This window comes from Podarcis tiliguerta (genome assembly GCF_965153285.1).
Source record: "Podarcis tiliguerta genome assembly, chromosome: 6".
In the NCBI taxonomy this organism is placed as follows: Eukaryota; Metazoa; Chordata; class Lepidosauria; order Squamata; family Lacertidae; genus Podarcis; species Podarcis tiliguerta.
This window is the reverse complement of record NC_139539.1, coordinates 77,846,699-77,854,266: the sequence shown is the minus strand read 5'-3', so window position 1 is coordinate 77,854,266 and position 7,568 is coordinate 77,846,699. Positions and strand designations below refer to the sequence as shown.

Sequence of the window (7,568 nt, the reverse complement as noted above, 5' to 3'; positions counted from 1 at the left end):
TGTGTTTTCTCTGTTTAATAGATACATTCAACAGACAAAAAGAGAATGGCCTAGGAATTTAGGGTGTGTGTGTGTAGGAGTCTCCATACAATTAACATAGATATCTGTCTTTCCTTGCTGATCTTTTGCCATGGCAAGCCAAGCATGAATTTATATGCCCTTGGTTTCCGACATGAAAGCTTGCAACAATATTTTATTGTTTCATACACATACAACAAACTACTTATTTTTTAAAATATACATTTCTTTTTATCACATATTTATCCCTTTTGTTTCCACAATATCATTTTATTAAGCCACCTTATATCTGATATAGCATTTGCACTTCTGTATAATGTTTGGAAGAGCTCATAAATAGTTTGTCAACTGTAGGAAATAATAATAATGATATCTATCATCTTTTAGGCAGTGGTACGAATGTTGAGAGAACAAAGCTCCTGCCCATAGACTTAACAAGCTAAGAGAGTTATGGTATAAAAAGGAAAAGAGATGGTTAAGGAACAGGAAAAGAACCAGATTCAGGCACTTATTCTGTTACAATTACATAACTGTTCCATGAGCAGGTGCAATGGTCATTGAGGCAATTCTAGGAGAGGCAGAGCCATTAACAGTTGGTCCCATAGACTGTACTATCTCACTTTTCCCTCTGTTGCAATCAGCTAGAATGACTAATAATCAACAATTATGGGAGAGAAGCAGCCAAGTGGCAGTTGATCCCAATCAAACATTCCAGATGCTATATTTTCCTTTAAAAAAAAGAAAGCAATTTGCACTTGTAGCTTTCTGTTTTCCCAGCAGTCATACTTGAATGACTTCAAAACACAGTGTTTGTTTTAATGTAGCTAAGAAACTGTCAAAGGTAACAAATTTGACTGTGCAATTTATTGTTCAAGCAGAAATGATGAGTTAGCACAGGATGTCTGAATGACTCACTAGCTCAGTATCTTTATTAAAACGACTTATGCAATCACACACTATGACTCTGGTTGATTTTAAACAACATATGAATAGTAGAATAGCTGGGTGAAAGTTTTGCATAAAAATAGTTATGTAGGCCTCTCTAATACATACCACCATGTTGTGTGAACAGTCAAGATACAAAACTGGCTATATAAATGGAAGTCAGCCAGCTCTACTTGTACAATTTTGTTATTATTTAAGAAATGGTTGCTGTGATGTTGTGATCGGTGTACTGGTACCATGATAAGCACTTGTTCTGTACTTCCAACATATTATAGTCCATATGTATTTTTCCTACATGGAGATCCTGTGATCCATTTCACACATTGTACAAGGACATAGCTAGGTTTGCTTGTTAAGCTTACATTCAAGAGGGAGTTGTGGTTCATTCTGTCCCTTTGAAGAGTGTGTGATTCATGTGTTTGGCATGTCTATTCTACATTTGTCAATGTACTTAAAACACCTTTTTTATATAAAGGCTAAGTAAGTCTGAAAAAGCAACTTTTAAGTGTGGTGACTACATTCCTCAGCTATTTATATTGTTTGCCCCCTATTTGTTCCTGTTGCCTTGGACTAAACTGCCCATTATATAATATATGCAAATACATGCAACTGTAGCCTGTCAGACACTTTTAAAGAGGAAGCCCCATTTCCAGAGGAGGGCACAGAGTGGCGAAATGGCAGGTGGGGAGGTGTTTAACTCTTCCAGGATCAGCATTTGTCTGTTCCAAATTGTGCAGCTTTTCTGAGGAAAGATCATTTGTCTGTTGGCACCGGGGCCAGACCACACATGAGGCAAGGTGAAACGACTGCCTCAGGTGCCAGGATCCACAGGGGCAGCAGATCTTGATGTAGCTCCATATTTTCCCCTTAGATGTTCCCCTTAGATATAGATGTTCACTCATCCCTTCTTCAATTTGGGCACCAAAATGTCTTGGGCTGACCCTGGTTGGCACAATACATAATTAAGACAGTTATAGGTTACTTGCAGTGACACTTAGCTTTAATTCAGAGCATTCCAACTTCAGCTTTTAAGAGATTTCCTGATGTAGATGTTAGAACAGACTATCTTTTGAAAACAATTTTGCCCTGACTGAAGTCCCTTGGGTGTTGACGTTGCCTTAGAAACCATATTTTGTCGATATAGTAACGGACTTAGCAGTGAAAGCTGTTAATGTAGCTGGCATTCTATTTCCACCTAAAGTGCAGGAAAAAATCATGACACTTTAAACCTATCTATAGACTTGTAATTTAAATTCCTTAATCTGGATACATCACTGTTCAGTCTCATGAAATTCTCATGGGTTAAAAAAAAAAACTACAGTTGCTCAGAAACAAGGGGGAAGGCTTTGAAATGATTAGAATCACTTTTCTGCCTAAAATTGTCTTCCTCCAAAAAGGACCATGTGTGGGTTACAAGAGGCACCATCTAACACAGCACACTGATTTTAATGTAATTAAGAATGCTTACTTTCTGGTGGGTTGTGGCCGTTAGATGAGCACAATTGAGAATCACAGCAAAATGTTGCAGTCCGAAGTGCTCCTATTCAGTTTCAGTCAACCAGCCTTGCCCTTTTCTAGAAATTACACTATTCCATCCCCCCGCCCTTCCGTCTTGTTTTCATTTCCCCAAGAGCCAGCCAGCATTCTGTGGGTCCTGAGCAAGCCCCTGCTTGGCAGCCAACAATATTATGTGGCCCATCTACTTGGAGGAAACATTAAGTCTATAGGATTTTGAGCTTTTTGTGATAGCTGGTGCCTGCTCTCTTCCGATAGGGTAGGTTTTTTTTTTACGCTTTATCTTGTTACTGCCACTTTAAACAATATAGCTTTTAGGAGCAATTAGTTACCCTATTAAAACTCTTCTACCAGCCTGACCTCATATTTATTCTACCCCAGTTAAGCCTTACCAGTGCTGTAACTGAGGACTTTTGTTAAAGCCTGTTTTGATCCCTACCAACTTATTGAAGTGCAGATCTGTTTAGCATTCTAAACTGCCTCTCATTTCTTCTGCCTTAATATTGTAAACACGTTCTTCCCATGTCTCTTTACTCTAAGCCAAGTGATTCAGCTGCCCCAGCAAGTCTTCTGGCCACCAAGTTACACTTCATTTTTTTCAGATCTTCTTTCTGAGGTCTCTTCCTCTGCTGTCTTCTTCTTCTGGTTACCTTCCTGGTGGTTGCCGGCATCCGTCTCCAACTAACACAGACTGATCTTGACTGAATAGCACCCAGCTATATATTCACTTCTTGTGCCCCACCTAGTTGAGCACCAGCCAATCACACTGCCTAACTAAGAATTCTAAACCTGTAACCACCAATCAGAATATGCATAGGTTCTAGCCTTCTTTTGCATTTTGAGCTCCAACCTAGCTCCAACCTCTTTCCTCAACTGCCAGTTAAGGACCCCAGTGACAGTTAAACCAACTTTCACCTGATCAGACAGAAGACTTCTATCATCAAACACATTACAATGTCCATTACAATGCAAATGACTGACTATATTACACAGTACCCATTAAAACACATTTTAAACAAGAAGGGCTTATTCACAGTGCTAAAAAGAAATTTCAGAAATGCAGTGTATCTGTGATTGGGCAGTAGTATGTCAAGCACACAACAAAAGTTAGCTGCAGTGACAGGAGCTTGTACTCTTACTAGCTCAGGTCTTATTTCATGCAGATATGTATTTCTCCCCAAGTTTGTAGACATTTTTAAAATTACCCTGCCAAGGCAAAGGAAGTCCACCTTTATATTATACCCATATTGTAGGTGTGGGTGCTGGGTGCTGCAGCTGAGAGAAGATGGACAACATCAGGGGTAGCTAATGTGGTCCCCCCCCCCGAGGGGGGGTTGAACCATAACTTCCATCATGATGACTGCTGGCAATCGAAGTTTTAGCCCATAACATCAGATTGGTTACCCTGGAGTCATATCAACCCTATATTGCTATATCCATAGTGTGGGTTTGGGGTGAGCTGATAGAGGACAGCATGTGACGCACTCCTGCAATGTAGTCCGATGTTGTTATGCGGTCTCCTGGTGTGCTGAGTTTTCTAAGGAAATGCACTGGAATGGGTGTGAAGTTGATTATAACACCAGCACAGAGATATGTGGTGGGGTGATCAATGCCTTTTTCCACCCATGGGAGAAAACAGGACCTCTAGTAGGCATGTGTGTGAATTCTGATTGCAAGAACACCTCAAAGTGTCACTTCTCCTTCCTTAGTACTGTTTCAGCAACCAAATTCACCGCCCTCGGCTGCCTTTCCCATAAAAACAGCAACCCTGAAACCACCACAGGCAGGTTTGAGACTTTGGTTTGTTAAACAGCGCTTTAAAGTGCTTTAGCAGAAGTAGTCTGCACAGCACCCCTCTGCACATGCAGTGCCGACTTTATGTATAAGCTAAACAAGCTATAGCTTAGGGCCCCACTCTCTTCGGGGCCCCCCCAAAAAATTAAATAAAAAAATGTACCATTTCCAAAATAAAAGATAAAAACAAATAAAATAAAAAATACATGCAGCAACAGTGTTTTGTTTGTGTAGGCTCCTATGATGTAAGTCATGGGCCCTGCCTGCTAGCCTGCTCCCTAAAATATCACTGGTTTGCTCATTTCTATATATAGGGTGCCTACATTCTGCATGGACTGGTTGCATGGCAACATATGCAAATGGCTTTAGATACCTATTAGGTCCATAAATTACCATACTGTACAGCATATATTCAACACAAAAAACAGCAACAATTGGTTGTTGACAAAGGACAGCTGGACATATAAAGGGCCCCATTACCTTAAGTAGCTTAGGGCCTCATCGCACTTAAATCCGGCCCTGTGCACATGGATGGATGGATGAGCTCATCCTGCCATTGCTCTTGGCCAGGCAGCTGCAGGGATTGGCCTGGCCTGATCAGGAGACTAGAACAGCAATGGCAACTGTTTGCTATGGAAGGAAGTGGAAAAGTCTTCTTCAACCAGCTGTAGGAATACGGTGACTGAAAGCTTGGGTGGTCAAAATTGAGTAGTGGGAAATGGGGAAGTACTTTCTCCACTTGCTTCCCATTTGTCATCTCTGAGCCTACCAGAAGCAGGAAGAGGCAAGCTCAACTAGGAGTAAGCGAAACTCTTCATGCACTTAAGGTACTTTATTCTCTTTTGCAAACACCCAGGTCTCCCATACTGTGTAAGTTTCCAAATGTCATGAAATGTGACTTTAAGCAGTACTGGGGGGCATACAATGAAGGGAAATACACAGATGTCTTGCACGAGTGTGTGCACATAAATATTAGATACTACTGCACGGTTTCAAGTTTTCCTTAGGAAAAAACCCAAATATAGTTTTAACTGCATGTGCATGCACACCTGCAAATTTTGTGAGTTGGTTTGTTGTTGGGGGTGGAGAAGGAGGCCCATTAGAACCTCTGGCAAATCAGTATATTGCAGCCTAACCAACCCCACAATATGGTTGTAAAGAATGATGAGAATTAATGGGAATTAATTGTACAATTTTATTGAGAATAAGCCCCACTGTAAGGTTGGCGTCTGAGTACAGTATGCTTAAAATTAGGTTATACTGTAAAGCATTTTGCATGCAGATACTTTTTACTTGGAACAGCTACTATACTTATATAAAGTATAGATTACAAGCAACTCCACTGAAGTTCATTCCATTCAAAACTAAAAATGCCACCAGGATTCATTTCGGCACTTGATTGCATGACTAGGCACACCCAAATGCTTAATTATGCACACCAACAAGTTGGTTTTAACTGACAAGGAATTACAGGGTGTACCACATGCACACCCTATGCGCATTGTTTTGAAAAGTACTGTGCACAGAATGATGTGTGTTCGGTGTGTATGAAATACCTTCCTACATATACTGGAGAGAACTAGAACTGCAAGATTTCAGGGATGAGTATAGCTGGTTGGTAAGCTTATGAATGGTATTAAAGCTTGTGCTGCCAATGCTGATTCTTTCAATCATTAAATGTCATGTAGAAACCCAGCTATGAAGCTTTCCAGGAAGGAAGGTGCAGCAATTGGGTGGGGAAGCATCCCCCAATGAGAAAAGTTGGCAACCTTTAGTATAGCCATTCTGCTTCAAGGTTCACATGTCAATGTTTACAGTGCAATTCTATACATGTCTACTCAAAGGAAGTCCCAAAGTTCAATGAAATTCATTTGTTAAAATGATTTACATACTGACTTTAAATCATAATTATCAAGGTGGAAATAACACAAAAACTAAGACTACTCACTAGAACACATTAAATACTGTTACGAGTATAAACATGTACATCTGCCAAATCTTTGGAACTAACATGGAAGGCAAGGATGAACAGCTATGTTTTTACAGGCCATATGATTGATACCTGCAGCATATCCCAGGTACGTGTATATAGAAGCAGTGTTGTTTTCATATATAAATAATCCACTCCAAACTTTCTACTACTGTCATAATTAGGATGACTCACTTCTGACAGAATGCTCATGGTACATGACAATTATTATTATTATTAATAATAATTCGTAGTGTCATTCATCAGAAGATCACAGGATGGTTCACAACATAAAAATAAAACAGGAGAACACAAAATACACAGTAAAACAAAAAACAGAAACAAATCAATAATATCCCCCCAAACACATTTAAAAGCCTTTAGAATGTTAATCAGCTAAAGGCCTGTTTATAAAGAAATGTTTTTGCCTAGCACCTAGAGAGATGTAATGAAGGCATCAGGCAAACCTCCCTGGGGAGAAAATTCCACAAACGGTGAGCTACTGCAGATAAGGCCCATTCTTGTGTGGACACCCTCTGAACCTCACATGAAGAAGGGCCTCAGATGATGATCACAGGTTCTGGGATGGTTCATGTGGGGAGAGGTGGTCCTTGAGGTATTGCCATCCTGAGCCGCTCAAAGTTTCATAGGTCAAATTGGGCCCAGAAACTAATTGACAGCCAGAGCAATTAGTGTGTTATACTCAAAACCCTCCCTGCACTCTCTACACTCAACAGGTGTAGGTTTCTCCATCACTGCATTTCCGTGTGTGTGTGTGTGTGTGTGTGTGTGTGTTGTGTGAGGGGAGTAGTTTCGACCTGTGGAACACTTAAATCCCACCTGGAAGCCCTCTAAGGTTGCAGCTGTTTGGACTAGATAACTCACTTCCCACACTACACTTCTATGATTCTAAGTGGCTCGCTAGGAAGCGTCTTTAGGATCACAATCTCTGAATGCAACCACGGGCGTATTTTTTTGGAGGGGAGGCAGAATGCCAGTTCAGCAAAGCCCTATCATGCGCGGTTGGGTCGACGCCCGAGTAAACGATCACAGGATCGGGCGTCTCAAACAGCAGCATAACCTTTCCCCCCTTCCAAGCCGATCAAGGAACTTAGTAACTAACTTCCAGATCGCCTGCCTGGCGCAGTTCTCCTCCGCCGTCCAAACCCAGCTCCTTCCTTTCTGCAGTGGGAAGGAAAAGAAGACCCAAGTCCCACCCAGGCCGTGACCATGCAAGGCCAGGACGCCCAATGAGAAGGAGAAACCCGCTCTTCGCCTCCCTGCTCCCTCCCTGGGCGTTGGCTCTTGCGTGCCATCTCTTAACGTT

General features: G+C 41.2%; 1 long non-coding RNA gene across 2 annotated transcripts; it reads right to left on the bottom strand.

Moving 5' to 3' along the window:
• Positions 1-7,559, bottom strand: LOC310679676. 2 transcript variants are annotated; one of them, XR_014512454.1, is made up of 3 exons: positions 7,365-7,559; positions 2,918-4,902; positions 1-1,905 (listed from the first exon to the last, which is right to left on the bottom strand). It is a non-coding gene; the product is annotated as an uncharacterized lncRNA (long non-coding RNA). The 2 variants fall into 2 exon arrangements; XR_014512455.1 differs by lacking the exon at positions 7,365-7,559 and having other exon boundaries at positions 2,918-6,925.
• Between the last annotated feature and the right edge of the window lie 9 nt (positions 7,560-7,568).